A 19,577-nucleotide genomic window follows, 5' to 3' on the forward strand; every position below is an offset into this window, starting at 1 on the left:
CGACACCACCCCCCACAGTCACGTGATCAAAATTCAGAGGCTTGGCAACTGGCATGGACTTATGACAGTTGCAATGTCCTGGGGTTATGTGATCGCCTCTTGCAATGTTTGTCAGCTTTGGAAGCCATATTAGCACCAGATACTTCCACACGACCACATTCTTGAGCCTGGGAAAATGGGAGGGGGAATTTCTTGGAGTGTATGTGGTTAGACATAATAGCATTTTTCTTCTAAGGCAAGGTCATGTTATTTCTGCACCTGGGTGAGAGGAAGTCTCAAGTTGGGATAGATGGTGATTGGGGCATGTGATGCAATGATGGGTGCAGGGGGTGGATTTGTAATTTTTTACTTATTGCAAGGAAACCCAGAACTTTCAGATTCGGGATTTCCCAGACGTGCCAGTTTACTACTCTAATAAAAAGAACCTTAGAGAGGATGTCTGTCTCAGTTATTTGTTGGAGTGGAGGTTTTCTGGAACGCTGACAATGTTCTGACAAGCAAAGACAATGGGAAAGCCAGATCCACTTAACAACTATGTTACTAACTTAAAAACTGCAGTGATTCACTGAACAACAGTGGCAAGAAAGCTTGTAAAACGAGGGAAACTCACTTATCAACCATCTTGCTTAGCAATCAAAGTTTTGGTCTCAATTGTGGTTGTAAATCAAAAACTATCTATATATCGATATCCATAACAGAAAGAATCCTATGTTCCTCTGTCTTGTGAATGGCAGTACTATATCAGTGACACCAGCACAAGGCAGGCTCATAAAATGTAAGATGTCCATTAAAATTTATTGTTCTTTCTTAACTGGCCAACAGAAAGTGCTAGAAAAGGATGAATATGGTTTTGAAGAATAAGGGGGATGACGTTTCTCTACATTAATCTTTCTGAAGAATATATACAGTACGTCAATAAAAATGTTTGACGCAAGAATATTTTTGAGTTGGAAAAGAGAATGTTATCTTAGATCATCTGTCAGACTTGAGCAGTTAATTATGTAGCTAATGTTGGACATGAAAAAATATAAAAGGGTATCTATGCAAAAGTCATTTTAGCTGTCAGAAAGTTAACATGTTTTCCCCCCCTTACTTTGATGTTGCTTAGTTAGGTTTGGAAAGCAATTACGTTTACTACCTTGGACATAAAAGTAATGATGGGAATGGTAATATGGCATCTTTGTGATTTTTGGATACTGCATTTGCCTTTTTAAGTTTTAGAAAACATACTAAGATTGTCTTTGCTTCAAAAGTAATACTGATCTCGGGAGATAATATTCCAGAAAAGTTTTACCACGTACTTCTAAAAACAGCACATATCTGATAAAGTTTAGCTAAATAGAAATACAAATTCAAATTTTTGAGCATAGAGCAAAATCTCACAAGTCCTCCACCTGTAGGGGAAGGGATTGTAAATCTTGGGTGTGGAGTGAAAAGGGGCATCAGCCTAGAATCCCTATGTAGCCACAAGCAAACCCCATTGGGCTTAGTTGAACTAAGCACTCAACTAAGTTGAGTGCTGTTGAACCTTATCTAACTCTAAGCAGGTACCAACCATTAACTGAGAAGATTTTTGTGCAGAGGCTTTTAACAATAAATCAGTTTAATTAAACCTTCATGTGTGGACCTGATCGCTCATGCCTGATATACCTAATTCAATACATTCCTGTTTCTATAAATTTCATATTTATCATACTAAGTCCCCAAAATTATAGAAGCCAGTTTCTTTATTTCTTTATTTAATTAATGTAAACAGTTTAACAAGTTTTCAAACTAATAATCAATTAAAACAAGAAACAAAAGAGAAAGACAATTTAAAAACAACACACCGTGTCTAGGGTAACTCAAAAAAACATAACCACAGTATTAAGATGGACTCACTCAACCATCTAACCCCATACCCAGCGGGGGAAAACAGATATATAATATACTAGCTCGATACCCATGCTTTCCTATGAAACTATGTGGGCGGGCTTAGTTTTTGGGAGGAAAATAAGGGGAAAAAATTCTGCCTCTGCCTACCAGCATCCATCAGTATTCATCTGGCTAGTGTCCTGCCAGTGTGTGAGACTGTTTGAAAACTAAAACAGTATTTGCTGTATGAGCAAGGAGACAACAAGGAGCCTGGGCGTGGCTTAGCTCAACTGTTCTGTAGGAAAGCTGCTTGGTGCTGTGAAAGTAAAACTGAAACTAAAATTCCTCTCCTCTGCTTCTGTTTTGCATTTGGAACAGATTTCTTTTCAGGTGGGAAGAGGGAGTAGAACTCCTTAGCATCAGGGCATGTTAATAATAATATATGAAATATTATTGCTCTGATGGTCATTTCAAAAACTCCTTTTTAGTGAGTACCTAGAAGCCAAGAGCGATATACCTGCCAAATTTCAAGTTTATAAGCTTTACGGTTCTGGAGATTTTGTGATGAGTGGTATTTTGCTTTTATATATATATAAATTGGCAAGGATCAGGGCCATCTGAATTATTGGGTATATGCTGTTCCTTGAGGCAGAAGCTGTGACAGAGGAGGCATGCTGCTTGGGTTCTATCAGAGAACAATATTTAATATAGAGGACCTGGTGCACACCTATCCTGTCATTTTGGCAGGGATGAGAAAATGATTGGAGATGATCATCCCAAAGCTACTTTTTCAGGAGGCAACTGGACTTTCTTGTTTTTTCTTTGAAGCCGTTTCACTTCTTATCCAAGAAGCTTCTTCATCTCTGACTGGGTGGTGGGGAATGGAAGGATTTATATTCCTTGCAAACAGCTGGTCATTTGCATTGTTTTAGACAGTGGTTGAGGCCACTAGGAAGTTTATCTGTGACCTCAGGGTCACCCAAGTAGAGCAAATGGATGTGGAACCTTCTTGGATGCAGGGTGTTTTCTGTCCTGTGTCCCTTCACTGTTGAAGTCAGGTGCAAGCTGTTGAGCATGAGTCTGTGTTGTCTACACCTCAAACAAGTGCAAATGTTTCATATAATCTGGAATTTTTCTGGAAATCCATTCATACTCCCATTCCATTCGAAGGGTGTTCATCCCAATGTGCATAGCTAAAAGTCTATGGAGATCCAGGTCATCCAGGTCAAGCTACTTCAGCTGATATAAATCCTTCCATTCCCCACCATCCAGTCAGAGCTGAAGAAGCTTCTTGGATGAGAAGCGAAACATCTTGAAGAAAACCCCAAGAAAGTCCAGTTGCCTCCTGAAAAAGCACCTTTGGGACAACCATAACCTGCATGTCTGAGAATCTCCATAGGATTGGAGATGATGGACATACGAGTTAGCCATTTGGTAGTGTGAAGATCTTTATAGTCAATAAACTTAATTTTGAACTGTACCTGGAATCCACTGAAAGCCATTACAGTTGATGAAGTTGAATTGTTGCAAGAATACACTGTGGTATGCCCATAACTATTCATATTCCTCCATTCTGCACCAGCTCCAGCTTCTGAGAGTTCTTCAAAGGTAACACAGAACAATAATCTATACAGGTGATGATTGAAGTATGAGTAGCAGTGAATAGGATCTTCTGGACTAAGAATGATGCAATTGTTACTCCTGATTATCTGTGCAAAGGCCCTTTCAGGCATGGCTCCTCAAATGGCACTGAGAATCTTAAGAGGATTCTTCCATTGTGCATTATTTCTGCATAAGGAACTGGTATCCCATTCAGAATCAAAGATGGTAGGTCCCAAAACCACAGCTACTCAGTGTAGCTAAAGCTGACCTTGAGCTAGTTCCTCCCCATCCAGGTTGTCCAGAAATCCCTTCTCCCAGGGACATCTAAAGTTATAAGCTGTCTACCTTTCCACAACCCATCTCCAGAAAGGATAGGTAATGACAGAATGATTTTTTTTTTTCAAATTGTATTGATTTTTATTAATTACATTTCTTAGTGTTTATTAAACACTGTGTTGTCTGGGTATTTAATTTGCTGAACAATTCTGATTATATTCTTTTTTTCCCCAACCACTGGTAAAGTAGATTCCACGTTTGATAGTATTCTGTGTCTTCTTTCTGCTTAATTTTCAATGTCAATCTATCCATTTCTGCACAATCTAGTATCTTAATTATCTCTTCATCTCGCGGTGTTTCTTCATTTTTCCAATATTGTGCGAATATAATCCTCGCTGCTGTTACAACATGTAATATTAAATACATACTTTCCTTATCTAATTTTTCTGATATTATACCTAATAAAAACAGTTCAGGTTTAAAATCTACATGTTTCCCTATCATCTTTTCTAGCCAACTGTGTATCTTTGCCCATTTTTTTTTGTTTTAGCACAAGTCCACCACATGTGATAAAATGTGCCCATCTTTTGATTACAGTTCAACATTTGCTAGAAACATTTTTAAACATTTTAGCTAAACTAGCAGGTGGTAAATGCCCTCTATAAAACATTTTATATATATTTTCTTTATAGGAAGTTGTCATTGTTAATCTATAGTTCCTTTGCCATAAATTTTGCCATTTTTCTAGTTCTATATTATAACGAAAGTTTTTTTCATTGTGTCTTTTATTTGTTCATCCTTTCAACAAAAGTTATATACCTTCTTACTTAGTTAGAATGAAAATTCTCAAATACCCTTGTGTTCAGGAATGGCTTCTTAACAAGGAGCTACTGCCTGCTAATTCACAGCAGCAGAGCTAGTTTCACTCAATAATGAATTCACCTTCATGTGAATCCAAATACCGGCATTTCACACTAAAAAACCAGCCACCTCTTGAAAAACATCTCACAAGATTTTCCCTTGTGTCTCCTATGCACCAACGATTTACCAATAAATGCTAACGGTGGGTTCATTAGCAAGGCTGCTTGTACCACAACAGTGCTCTTCATTAGGGAAAATTGAACTACAACAGCAATCATAACACAAGATGTATAAAGCTGGATATTTACAAGCACAAATCATCTTCAACTATGAAAATATCCTGCATTATTCATAAAGATTTGCTCTGTTGCCATGGTTGTCTTAAAGCTACTTCGGCTTCTAGTTTGATTGATAGGAGACACTGGATATATTTAATTAGATAGAGTGTTGCATCTGTTTATATTTCCAAAAATTCCCTGATCCTGAAAACAATTGGTTTTCCAGTTGATTTCCATCCTAACTCTTTCCTCTGCCTCCTGTGGTAGTTTTCTGGGCTACAGGAGGGTATTTGTTAAGGTAAATTAAAGCCTTCTCATAAGTGAGATTTAAAAGTACTATTCCTACCTTAATGTCTACCAGAATTGCTCTTACTGAGTAGAATGGATGCACTACAGTTTAAATAAAGTTGGGAAACTCATCAGCCAGAATGTACATAATTTAAAACAAATATTTCTAATTTATCTCATTGCTCCAAGCCTAAATTATATAAAAAGATGTATCATATTCAAAGAATATCAGCTTTGGGAGGTCTACCTCATCCTGAGTTCCATTGTACCTGTTGCAATCCTAGGCACTAAATCACATATTCTCTCTCTCTTTTTCTCTTTCTCTTTCTCTCTCTCTCTCTCTCTCTCTCTCACACACACACACACACACCTCATCAGCAATCTTGGATAATCATCTTTTTGACTCTCCATCTCATACCCAACAAAACCCTACTTCTGTGCTGTATTTGCATACATGGGCTTTTTCCATAGAATACTTTGGCACAGGTTTGGAAAAGTCCTAAATTTATTGTGGATGTTCCAGGAAAGAAGGTAACAGGAGTGGAAGTTGTAATTCAGGTTCACTTTAGATGTTTTAACTTTACAATGGTGAGTGGAAGAAGAATATCATGGCTTCAAAATCTAAAGGACTGGTTTGGATAAAACTCAACATCATTTTTTTGTGTAGCTGTTGATAAAAATAGGATCGCCAACATGATCGCCGACGTCCGATGACAGATATGGCACAAGAAGAAAAAGAATGTGTGTGTGTGTGTGTGACTGAACTCAGCATAAATGATCCTGCAGAAAAACAGATCTATCACAGTTAGGGAAGATGCTTTTCAGCACCACTAGTGAGAATAATGTGCTATGCAAATAAACGGAATTTTCTGATCCTGTATAGACAAGGAAAATCTGCAGGTCTGTCTACAGAATTCAGGGATGTGGCATCTGGTGTTGGAGAGCCTGGAATTGTGCTTATAAAAGCAGAAGATGGAAAAGAAGGGAATCAGAAGGAGAAATCTATATCAAAAGAATGTGGTCACTTATCGGTAGCTAATCCTTGACTAGATAGAACAGGGTTGGATGCTAAGGTAAGCAAGAGATGATTACCTTTAAAGCTATATCCCTGAAATAAGATATATCGTGGCCTTACAAATAGGAATTATATGGAGAGAAAAAGGATCATGTGGCATATTGCATTCCACTACACAGATCTAGCTTGAATTACATTGCTTTTTGTCAGTGGAAAAGTGATGGGCTTTCCGATTTCAACTTTAAACATTATTTTTATGAGCACAGTGCAAGAATCAGTGCTGAGTGACTTTGATCTTCCTTTTTATCCTGTGGCTAAACAAACTACCATAAACATTCAGTTCTGCTCGAAACCACAGTGGAATAGGATTATCTTTGGTGGCTTTGTGAAATTTAGTATTTAGAGGAGGAGGATGCATAAAATGCTGCGGGTAAGGATTTCCAGAACAAGAGGACACAACAGAATGCTTAATCAATGTCTTGTATGGAATGGGGACTCTAGGCAGCCCCAGTCACATTCTTACATGTTTGCTATATACCAACATATACTTAAAGAATTCTTTTTAAGACATACGATTCCGGTTTTTGTGAACTTGAGTTAAGCACCTGATGTTGACTTACACTAATTCAGACGATTAGTCCATTTATCTAAGTCACAGTTTCTCAACCTTAGAATCTTTTAGACATGTGGACAGCAACTCCCAGAATTTCCTAGCCAGCCATTCTGGCTGGGGAAATTCTGGGAGTTAAAGTCCATTTGTTTAAAGTTGCCAAGATTGGGGGACCCTGATTGAAGTGAATGCAATCTGTTTAAGGAGTAGCAGATATATCTACAACACAACTTGTCATCAGCGCTAGAAATAGATACTAAAAAGATGTTTTCATCTAGGAAAACACTCTGGATTCCTGTGAGAACACTATGAAAGCTTATCAATGTTTTGGCCAAATATTCAATATATTTTCATTCTCAGGTATGGCTGTGGATTACCCTTTGTGGGGACTTTGCTCTCTTGATGGATAGAATCTCATCTGGGAAACCAGTGACTTAAGACCAATCTGATTACTCAATTAACCCAATTTCTAGATTTGCATGGCAGACTAAATCCCAAGCTAATCAAACATAGTGGGCTTGTACAACTTAACTTAGCAAAAACAGTTGATCATAAATGTAGCTACAGGATCTTTGTTAAAATGACTGCACATATTAAGTCTGCTAGTTCGGTTGCCTTAGCTTTTCTAGTGTAGGAATGGTATCACATATACTTTTCAGTGGGTCACCAGTAAAATTAAGTGAGCCAAACTTCAGGGAACAGTGGTGTGGTAGCTTAGCAGTTAAGATGCTGGGCTTGTTGACCAGAAGATTGGCAATCGGAAACCCAAAGACTGTGTGACAGAGTGAGCTCCCATTCTTGCCCTAGTTCCTGCCAATCTAGCAGTTCGAAAGCATGCAAATGCGAATAGATAAATAGGCATTGTTTTGTTGGGAAGATAACAGCTTTCCATGTACCTTGGGGTATAATCATGCTGGTCACATGACCATGGAAATGTCTCCAGGCCGTACTGGCTCGCTCCCTTGGCTGAGAAATGGAGATGAGCATTCCCTCTAGAGTCAAACAGAACTGAACAAGGAAAACCTTTAACTTTTTTCAGATAACAGCCCCTGGAGGAAATGTGAAGTACTGTCATAGCAGGAGACTCATCCAGCTATCAATGTCTCTCAGGTGTATTTAAAATGTGATTTGATTCAGTATTTAATACTTGGATAACCATAAGTGATCATTGCCCATCTATGTTAGAAATCCTAATCTAGGGTTCTCTTTTATACCCTTAGAAACTTTACAAAAAAGGAAAATAAATTCTCAATCTTGATTTCTTTCCACCTGTCCTTTTGGAGGTGCTGGAACACATTTTATTTTCTCTAGCTCTCAGGGGCTATGCCAGAAGCTGCTACAGCAGGAAAAAAAAGAAGAAGAAATGGACAGAGGACTAGGAGAAAACTCTAAAGCTCATTTCATTGTCATGGAATTAGGAAATAATTATGTCAATATAGTTAAGAGGATTACTTCCCATGTATTCGGTTATCTTCCCCTGCTGTTTAAGAGCTAACATTACAGTATTCAAGAATGATATTTTGAGTAATTTTGGAATAGCTCCCAGGGACTGCATGTAAAGCTATTATTTTGATCATCCCTGCTTTAACTGAGAAGAATTGAATTTGGGTTTTTCTAAGGAAAGGAAGAACTCTGTGCTGGAGGTCTTGCCAGAGGTGGTATTTAGCAGGTTCTAACCAGGTCTGGAGAACCGGTAGTGGAAATGTTGAGTAGTTCGGAGAGGCAGCAAACACCATCTCTGACTGGCCTTGCTCCCATCTATTCTCTGCCTCCCGAGTCCCAGCTGATTGGCTGGGTCTTCTTTTGTTGCCCTGCACAGGAGAACAGAGCTGGAAAGCAGGTTAGTTGGGTGGGGAGGGAATGGGGATTTTGCAGTATCCTTCTCCTGCCATGCCCACCAAGCCACATCCACAGAATTGGTAGTAACAATTTTTGAATCCCACTACAGGGTCTTGCCTCTCATTTAGGCATCATTTTGTCTTGTCTGGATAAAATGCCAAGAATCCTTTGTTTTTAGTAGTAGTGGGTTGAGTCCTACAACTTTCTCTTTCATGTAACCTATGTAACCATGGATTACATAGATTGGGGAGGGGGTCAATCTCAAGGACAGGGGGCCAGATCTGGCCTGAAGAGTGCTTAGATCTGGCCCACAGGGCCACCCTGGAAACAACGAAGGACCGGCCTGCAGTGCCTCTGCCAGTAAAAACACATCCCGGGAGCTTGTTTTCATTGGCAGAGCGCTTGAGCCCCTACAGGCACCCCTGACACAAGTGATGTCAAGATGGCCATGTCCACCTTGTCCATGCCCCCGCCCCCACATCCCCCTGAGGTCAAACACAACCCTGATGCAGCCCTCAATGAAATCAAGTTTGACACCCCTGACATAGATATAAGGTTTTTCTTATTGGGAAAATCTCTTTCTGTTTCAGTGGCCTCACAGCATTTCCCAAACTTTTATTTAGGGAAGGAATAAATGAAAATCTCCCAACAAATACACGTAGCTGTTCTGGAAATGAGGGAGGTTCCTTTGTGACAGAAACTGCTTTGATTTATATGATCAAAGTCTGCCATTATTTATACAGGTAGACCTCAATTTATAACAGTTCGTTTAGTGACTGCTCAAAGTTACAATGGAGCTCAAAAAAGTTACTTTTGAACATTTTTCACACTTACGACTGACTCATATTTATGATGGTTGCAGTGTCTTGGGGTCATGTGATCCCTTTTTGCAACCTTCTGACAAACAAAGACAATGGGGAGGTCAGATTCATTTAACAACCATATTACTAATTTAACAACTGCAGTGATTCACTTAATAAATGTGGCAAGAAAAGTTGTAAAATGCGCCAAAACTCACTTAACAAATTTCTCATAAATGTTGAGCTCAATTATGGTCATAAATTGAGGATTCCCTGTACAACAATGGATGATATGCCTTGCTGTTTTATTGACCAAAAATAAGGGATCGCAAAAAAGCAAAGCAAATACCAGAACCCAAACAATGAAGTCTGTAAATTTAAAAAAATATATGTATATTTACAGTATGTGTCTAGAGACAGAGACCTGCCCCCACAATTAGAAATATACAATTAAACTTTTTTATTTCTTTTACTCTTTTTTTAAATTGGAAGACAAAGTTCCAATTTCCAACTTTGCTCATGTCCATAACTCATTTTATATTTTAATATATTTTCCATGTTCATCGCTTCAATAGAAGCATGAATAAATGCTAGGAAATAAGCAAGCACACTGAGACTGGTCTGCATAATTTATAATCCACATCCTCTTCTTTATTGATATCCCTTCAGATACTGAAAGACTGCTATCATCTCTCCCTTTAGCTATCCCTCCTTTAGACTAAACATACTAAGTTATTTTCACTGCTCTTCATAGGATTCAGCCTCTGGGCCTTTTACCATCTTCATACTCTTCTCAGAATACATTAAGAATGCCTTAATATCATAGTCCCTTTTCTGCAAGCAATCATACTGCTAGGCTGTGACTGTCTGGAGGAAGACCTGCCTAGCTTTATAATTTTATTAGTGCATCTGACTTAAAGAAAAATAACTGAATATGTTATGCATGGCGTGCTTGCTTCATTTTGTCATCCTACTCAGTTGATTCAATTCATCATATTTCATTGCCCAATAAATTATTGATACAATATCATAAAGGAAGTAAGGAACTTAGCAATTCTTTCTTCCATACCACCATCAGAAATATGGAAGAAAACCTAGCACAAATTCCCTTTCGTCAAAGTCCCAAATCATATGTGCCAATAATAATAATAATAATGGATAGTAACTATCTTAATTTAGTTTCTGAGATTTTAGTTTATTTGTGGAAAAAAAACAGGATTAATATAGTAGATGAAAAAAAAATCATGAATGCTCTCCCAGTCTTATCCAAGTCATCGGAATAGCAACTTCAGCACCTTGGACAGCACCACTGAAGTTTACATCATTCCAACAAATGCTTTCTGGAATAAAACACACTACTACTACTTCATCTAATTCTTAAATTAATTCATTTTCTGGATGCATATTGTATAATATATTAAACTAACAGAATAAGATGGTTTAATATGACATGGTAAGTAATAAAAACAACAGCTGAGGTTTACACTTAAATAGATTACCAAATCCCTTTTTGAATGCAGCCATTTGGGCTTATTCAGAATCAATGACCATCTTTCAGAAATGGTGTAGGGTCTCCTGCTTGGGCTGGGGGGGGGTTGGACTAGATGACCTACAAGATCCCTTCCAACTCTGTTAATGTTAATGTGCATAATGTGATTTCTCTGAATGCAGACTCAAATATTAGGGTTTATACTTTCGTATAAATCACAAATGTTGAGTTCATACAACATTGTTAAACTCAAAATCTGGGTGGCTGCATGGCTGTAACTTGCTTTTTTCAAATGGATAACCAGGTTATGGCTTAATATGTTGGCCTAATTCACATCACATACCACAGAAATGGGTGTTTTCCCATATGATGAATCATAAATTATCCATCTTCACTTCGGCTTAGTTTGGCATATTGTGCAAACTGAGCACAGAATTCATAGGCTACAAATCCTTGTGTGACTGCCAAAACGGCAGGCATTTAAACACTAGGCACTTTGACTTGCCAAACATTTTAAACTCTTTTATTGCCACTCTGTACAGTATCATGTTTGTGCTGCCGCTTGGTATTATGTTATGTGAAGAATAATCACCTGGCATTTTTATTATGCTGTAATCTACACTGAGGTTCATTAGGGAGTCTAGAAATGTTTAACTAAATAAATATACTAAATACATTCTCAGCATTCACTTGGTAACAATAGCAATATTATAGTGTTCCTGAGCAAGCCAGTTTTTGCTCTTATAATATGAACATAAGCAGCTACCGTGCAACAATTTATACCATTGTTCCTTTTAGTTCTATAGATTGCAGCAGCTTTGCTGAATTTCAGGTGTTAAGTATTTCCCAGCCCTCTATGGAGATGCTGATAACTGAAATTTTTCAAGCCAACAAACTATGTGATTAATCAGGAATTTATGGCTCTTTCCTTAATGCCAAAGGGAGAAAAACCCCAACACATTAATGTTTCTATTGATCCACATTTATATAAAAGATCCTTAGATGAAAAGGGAGAAGGGGACAAAAAAAATCAAGAAAACTCTAATTCATGCAGCTGTTGAAAAATAGTGTTAATCCAATAGCATACAAAGGACTTGGAAATGGCACCACATAAATAAATTGATTCTGCATTTAATTGTGCTTTCCAAAAGCCCAAGTAAGAAAAAAGTGTTTTAGCCAAATTAAACATCACAGATTATTATATATATAACACCATTGGACAATGTACTAAGTCTAAAAGGAAATTAGAATGAACAGTCTGATGTAGTAGTTAAGGACTCTCTTTGAAATCCTTCCTTCCTCCCTCCCTCCTTTCCTTCTTCCATTCCATTCCATTCCATTCATCTCACAGGATCTTTCTGGAAATAAAAGGAAATAAGTTCCCCCATATAAATGTGCCTTTTGTTCCTGAATAGATGAAACATATAACTAAGACATCAATATTTTAATCCAAACACATACCATAGAAATATCTTAATTACTGAATTTTACCAATGGAACAGGTAAACCTGAACCATCCCTTGGATTCTAGATAGGAAAAAATAAAACCTCTTTCTGTCTTACAACAAAGGCCCATTCCATCACAGAATGTTTCTAGGAATGATATTAACAGAATATCATTAAAGATGTACAGCATCACCACTTTCCTGCTACGAACCAGATAAACCAGCCTGGTGAACTGGAGCAGGTCCATTGGCAGAGATATCAACATTCTGGCCTTGTTGAAGCAGAAATATTCTGACTTGGGGCATGGAGATTTAATTTGGTTGTTATGTTTCTAAAGAATTCTTATGTCTACTTATCCTTCTTCATACATTGGCTTATCTCTTTTTATTTAATTTTTTTTTTTACTAACCAACCAAACTAATGGATATCATGAGCCTTTTGCTATGAAATAAAGCCCACCTTAATTCTGCATGCAAGAAAAGTTGTCTACAAAAATCATCCATTAAAATACTGTAACCCCACAAGGTTAGGTTTGCCACAATCCACAATGGAAGAATGGTGATGGAACTTGCAGACATGTCTAAATTGATTTCCTTGATTAGAGAAAAGAGAATATATACATTTATAGCTGATATTATGGACATTTGTTTATGAAACAGAAAAAATGCATTTATGATGATGATGATTAGGGGGGAAAATCCTGGATAATAAAAAGTGAGCTTTTTTTGTAATCATAATTGTAATGTTTTGCTACAAAGGAAATTGGAAGCTTCTTTCTATTTGTTTTAATCTTTTCTTTCTGCACTTTTGTCTTACGTCTTTTTTTCCTCTTTTTTTATTCTTTTCATTCTGTACTAGCTTGTGTTAGTTTTATATCCTTTTTTAAATATACTGTACATCAACGTACTTGTACTCGCAGATAGTGGCTCCATTCCTTGATTTTAAGTGAAGTCGTAATCTTTCAAATGAAATAGCAATGCACTCACTTGAGGGCTTTTAACAGACAAGACTAGAGTGGCAGAAAGAGCATAAGTGAAAGTTGGAACAACTGATGGGCGGAAATCTAATATCAATCTCCTTGGGAATCTACCTGCATAATGCACAGAAGAAGAATTGGTTCATTACATCATGCGGTTGCACATATTGTAGTACATTTTAATATGTGACATGTAAAGTAAAGGTAAAGGTTCCCCTTGCACATACGTGCTAGTCGTTTCCAGCTCTAAGGGGCAGTGCTCATCTCTGTTAGAAAGCCGAAGAGCCAGCACTGTCCAAAGACATCTCCATGGTCATGTGGCTGGTATGACTAAACGCCGAAGGCACACAGAACACTTCCCACCAAAGTGGTCCCTATTTTTCTACTTGCATTTTACATGCTTTCGAACTGCTAGGTTGGCAGAAGCTGGGACAAGTAACAGGAGCTCACTCCGTTACACAGTGCCAGGGATTCAAACCGCTGAGCTGCTGAACTTTCTGATCGACAAGCTCAGCGTCTTATCCATTGAGCCACCACGTCCCTGCATGTGACATCTAAGACAGTTCAAAACATATTTCCTCATAACATAACAGAATAACAGAGTAGGAAGAGACCTTGGGGCCTTCTAGTTCAACTCTGTGCTCAAGCAACAAACTCTATACCATTTCAGACAAATGGCTGTCCAGTATTTTCTTAAAAGCCTTCAATGATGGAGTGCCCATAACTTCTGAAGGCAAGCTGTTCCACTGGTTAATTGTTCTCACTATTGGGAAATTTCTCCTCAGATCTAGGTTGGTTTTCTCCTTGATTAGTTTGTTTCTTGTCTTGCCTTCAGGTGCTTTGGAGAGTAGGTTGAGCTCCTCATCTTTGTGGCAACCCCTTATATCTGTGATGACAAACCTATGACACGCAGAACCATTTGTACCGGTATGCGAGCTGCAGGCAAACTTACCGCACTGCGTCTGTGCGTGCCTCACAGCTGATTTTGGGCAGGTTTGAGGCCTTTTTCAGACTCCCAGTGGTTTGAGGAAGGCTTCTGAAGGTTTTTCAGGCCGAAAACTAGGCCCATTTCATCACTTGCTGTTTTTCCGGAAATACCAGAAGTGATGAAACGGGCCCAGTTTTCGGCCTGAAAAGCCTGCAGCAGCCTTCCTCAAGCTTCTGGGAGGCTGAAAAAGGCCTCAAACCAGCCAAAAATCAGCTGTGAGGCACAGTGCAGGTAAGGGGGTGGCGGTGGGTGGGTGGGGATTGCACATGCATGCATAGGGGGGCGCACATTGCCTTCTGGGTACTGACACATGAGCGTGAGCATGGAGGTGCGCACACAATTTTTGGCACAGGAGCTCAAAAAGGTTAGCCACCAGTACCTTAGATATTGGAACACTCTTATTATGTTGCCCCAGTCCTTCTTTTTGCTAGATTAGCCATGCCCCCCTGCAACCATACTTGATATGTTTTAGCCTCCAGCCCTCTAATCATCCTTGTTGCTCTTCTCTGTACTCTTTATAGAGTCTCAACATTTTTTCTATATTGTGGCGACCAACACTGAAATGTAATATTCCAAATGTGGTCTTACCAAAGCATGATAAAGTGGTACTAACACTTCACATGATCTTGAACACTTTTGTACATTAGAAGCTCCATTTTAGAGAGGCAAAAACCCATGGATTCAGATTTTACTATATGCTTATCTTGGGAAGATGTATTATTCCCATTTATTTGGTGCATGTTACAAATAACAGGAAATATGAAAAGCAAGAGGATCCAATTTGTGATTAGTAATAAATTTGCCTGGAATAAATGGAGCCAATGAAGAACTGAATATTTAACGCTTGTGTATCTCTACTCAGATATAAATCCAATGGGAATACTCTTCAGCCTTACAACTAGAGTAATTATTCTGGAGTAAACACATTACTAAAAATACAGCTGGCTGTTTTCTGAGAATTAGTGCCTGGTTTTAGCATGGTAGATCCAGCTGTTTTTAACATCAAACCTACTTGATTGTCTCAATCTTAGAAGATGTATTGGTGGATTGTCAGATATCTTACATTTCTCTTTCTTTCTCCTCTCTCCTCTTCCATTTTTATTTTCATTCATCCTCCCAATTGATGGTATGCATCCATTATTTTCATTTCCTCCAGGATTTCTTGCTTTGCTGTTTCTCATTTGGTTTCATAACCTGATACAGTAACCTGATTCCTCACATATACAGTAACCCTAACCCTACCCCTCAACTTATGAACCAAATTGAGCCCAAAATTTCCATTGCTAAGCAAGACAATTGTATAATGAATTTTGCCCCATTTTATGACTTTTCTGGCCACAGTTGTTAAGTGGATCAATGCAGTTGTTAAGCTAGTAACTTGGTAGTTAACCTGTCAGAAGGTGGCAAAAGGTGATCATACAACCCTGGGATACTGCAACCATCATAAATACATGCTATTCGTCAAATGCCTGGATATTGATGACATGACCAGGGGAATGCTGCAATGGTCATAATTGTGAACTTTCTTGGCCGCCTTGCACAACCTTGGCAAGGCTTGTTCTTATCTGGGACAATGAGTTTTTACTGTGAATGAACGGAATTCACAGAGAAGCATTAAAAAGGTTTTGCTTTTATCTCTGTTTGGTGTTTGTTTGCCTTGAACGAGGCTTTGAGTCAGAACAGGGAGGAATCATGGAAAGGAAATACTCAATTTAGTAAGATGTGCCTTTATTGATCTACCAACCCTCAGTCTTGGCTTCTATTCATCTTTAGCACATCCTTCTTTAAAGCCCTTGCGCCTTCTGCCCTCTTTGCCAATGCAGGTGTTTGGGCACTTTATGAAACAACTCCCCATCCTGAGCTTCTCAAGGATTGGTTAGACAAGCCTTTCTTAAACTTGGCTACTTTAAGCCTCCCAGAATTCCCTAGACAGTCATTTTGGGGTCCACACAACTCGCCAAACACTGGTTAGACAAAGATGTTGGGGGCAAACTCAAGATTATTATTATTTTGATTACTTAGAAGCAGAGAACATCTTCCTTTAGGCAGTTAGGAGTGGCAATGATGCTGGGGAAAAATACTCTTATTAGTCATATACTACAGGGCTTGAGACAAATCTCTTGAGTAAATACTACACAATATAGATCTCCCATTCTAAGTGAGGAAGCATCTTCTAGAGAGGGATGAGCTATAAGTCCTTTCAATCAATCAACCTCATTAATCTTGAATAGCTATTTATCTGCCTGCTAACATATATTCCTACCAGTGTCAAAGTATTCTGGGCCATATGAATAATTTCTTCCCTTCCTTGGAGATATATCTCTCTCTCTCTCTCTCCCCCTCCCTCCCTCCCCCCTTCTCTCTACACACACACACACACACACACTCCACAGAATGAAAGGGACTGGGCTGCAATTCATAGACTCCATTAATTTGGATTGTCTTTTGTTTTAAATGATAAACAATTGGAAAATAAAATGATTGTGGGGGGAAAAATGTTGGTACTGTATTTTACTTCCATTTATGATACAGCAAGGCAAAATGTTACCCCCCAAAAGTGCATTTTACATGAAACATTGAAGGTTATTGCTGGTACCTGTTTAAGTCATTTCAACTATTGTTTTTGACTAATCTCTTTTCCCCCCCTAAAAACTATATTCCACCTAAATTTGCCTTGCTGTATCATATGACATATATAATAGATGAATTCCAGCATGAATTTAATTAGGAAAGTTTCATTTTTCCAACATGGTGCCAAATTTGTTCTTACAGCTGTCAACAGATACCTTAGCAAATGAGTGATACTGTTCCATCTTTGTTTCCTGGAATTAATTTTAATAAAAATATTTCAGCTTTCAGTTCATATTTAACATTTTGATTTTTAAAAAAACATTTCAAAATATTTCCTTCCAATTATTTTGAGGCTTTTTTTTTTTTTTGCATTGGGCACATGTGGTAGAATGTGCCTTCTCTGTTGTAGCATTTCCAACATCTGCTTTTTATATGATTTGTCTCTCTTGGTAATCGCTGACGAATTTTATGCCATCTGTACATTTAATCTAGGACTTTTTTATTTTGATGCTGCTGCAAAAAAAATATCCTGTGTATTTTCCCTCTGTAATGGGGGAAATCGTTCAACTGCCCTTTTCTGAACAGCATTACACTTTCCCGCTGCGTAATGTAACAAAACCAACAAACCAACAGCGCTTGTGACACCATCCTTTTATTATCATGGCCTTTGTCATTATCCCTATATGAACACACGGTGTACTCCCTTCTTTGCACAATGGTTGATGAGTTAATGTGAAGAAAGCAAGAATTCCAAGAACATGGATTAAAAACGAAACACCACCCTCTCTCTTTGAATAGGATCAGCGGCAAGTAAACATACAGAAAATACCCCAACCAGCTCATTTCCACAGAAGCAGGAGCGCGAGACTTCTGAAGTTGAAAAATATACCACGAGAAGCGACTGGAGCCTTCACAACATCTTACATAAACGCAGAAGAGTGATACAAGAGAAGGTAGAAAAGGGGGGGCGGAGGACGGAGGGAAAAAGAGAGGGAGGGAAAGAGAGAGAGAAAGAGAGATGGAGGAAGGAGGTAGAGGAGGAGGAGAGCGAGTGGGAGAGAGGGAGGGAGGAAGGGAGAGAGAGAGAAAGAGAGATGGAGGAAGGAGGTAGAGGAGGAGGAGAGCGAGTGGGAGGGAGGGAGGGAGGGAGAGAGAGATGGAGGAAGGAGGGAGAGGAGGAGGAGAGCGGGAGGGAGGGAGAGAGAGAGAGAAGAGAGAAGGAGGAAGGAGGGTAGAGGAGGAGGAGAGCGAGTGGGAAGGAGGGAGGGAGAGAGAGAGAGAGAGAAAGAGAGAAGGAGGAAGGAGGTAGAGGAGGAGGAGAGCGAGTGGGAGGGAGGGAGAGAGGAGAAAGAAAGAGAGGGAGGGAGAGAGAAAGAGAGATGGAGGAAGGAGGTAGAGGAGGAGGAGAGCGAGTGGGAGGGAGGGAGGGAGGAAGGGAGAGAGGGAGAGAGAGAGAGAGAGAGAGAGAGAGGCTAAGGAAAAATTCTACATTTTGGGCTGCCTTGACTTCTATATGTACTGCAACGAATCCACGTAAAAACAGCCTTGCTTCTTCTTCTCCTACCGGTTTTGAAGGAGGGGGCGGTTTTGAAGGGGAGGGGGAATCCCGCCCCCCATCCTTTTTCTAAACGACCCTTCCTCCATCCCGCATTAGAGATCGCAGAGGGAGGGGAGGTGCCGGAAGACAGGCGCGGGGAAGGGACTAGCATTCCGCCTCCCCCCCCATTCCTCGGCAACTCTTAAAAACTCCCCGAGGACCGGCTTACGCCCTGCTTGACTCAGCCTGTCCCGCACACAGAAAGGGGGTTGCGTCTCCAAACTGGGAAATTGGGGGTGGGGAGGGGGGGGGAGAGGGATGCAACATCTTCTTATTGCATCTTTTATTTCGTCCCCCTCCCCAAATAATTGACTGAAACTAAGAACCGGGAGCCCTGGAGACAGCTCTCCCCCCACACACACACTTTCACTTACCGCGCGGGCGACGGGAGCGGGCGAAGGGCCGAGGAAGCCGCGGATGGCGTCAGGTCCTGGCCAAGGACGCGCGGGCTGCGGATCTGGAGGCAAGAGGGATCTTGGCCGCACCTGCCGCTCTGGGGCTCTGGGCGGCTTTTCCCCTCTGGAGACAACCGAGCGGGGTGGAAGCGAAGCCGGGCTGAGGCTCGGGAACCCCGGCTCGGCGGCCGCTCCAGCTCTCAGTGGGATGGAGCGGTGAGAAGAGGAGGAGGAGGAGGAGGAGGAGGAAGGGGAGGAAGACGTCTCTCCGGTCCGCACCTAGGAGGGGTGGGAGCTGCTGGGGAGGGGCTCGGGAGATGCTCGCCTCGCCGCCGCCTGCCTGCTGTGCTTGCGCTTGGGAAAGCAGCCGAGGCCGGCGCCGCGCCGCAGTCCCCTCAATTATTCAGCGCTCTTCTGCCTTCTCTTCCCATCTGCTCCCGCCGCCACGTGATCCGGCTCAGCGCCGGGAGCGGGAGGCTGCCATCCCCATGGGAGAGATCTATCCAACCCAAGCTTTAAGGAAGGCCTGCAAGCGCCGGGGCTCTTTTTTTTAAAGCTGCGTTCCTTCCCGCCATCCGCCAAACCCGGGTTGTGGATAGCACCAGCGACTACCTAACCCAGGTGTTTTCAAACTTGGCAAGCTTAAGACTTGTGGACTTCAACTCCCAGAATTCCTGAGCTAACATGACTGA

At 40.2% G+C, this 19,577-nt stretch overlaps 1 protein-coding gene across 1 annotated transcript in view; it reads right to left on the reverse strand.

Annotated features, from left to right (window-relative positions):
* Positions 1 to 19,288, reverse strand: part of SLC7A14 (solute carrier family 7 member 14) — a 68,865-nt gene extending 49,577 nt beyond the window's left edge. The window contains exon 1 of the mRNA XM_087965295.1: positions 18,865 to 19,288. The gene's annotated coding sequence lies outside the window, so the exon portion shown is untranslated. The remainder of the gene's footprint in view (positions 1 to 18,864) is intronic.
* Positions 19,289 to 19,577: the final 289 nt, after the last annotated feature.

The sequence above is a fragment of the Notechis scutatus genome, chromosome 4 (genome assembly GCF_049901735.1).
Source record: "Notechis scutatus isolate UNSWTSFEM ecotype Mainland chromosome 4, rNotScu1.2, whole genome shotgun sequence".
In the NCBI taxonomy this organism is placed as follows: Eukaryota; Metazoa; Chordata; class Lepidosauria; order Squamata; family Elapidae; genus Notechis; species Notechis scutatus.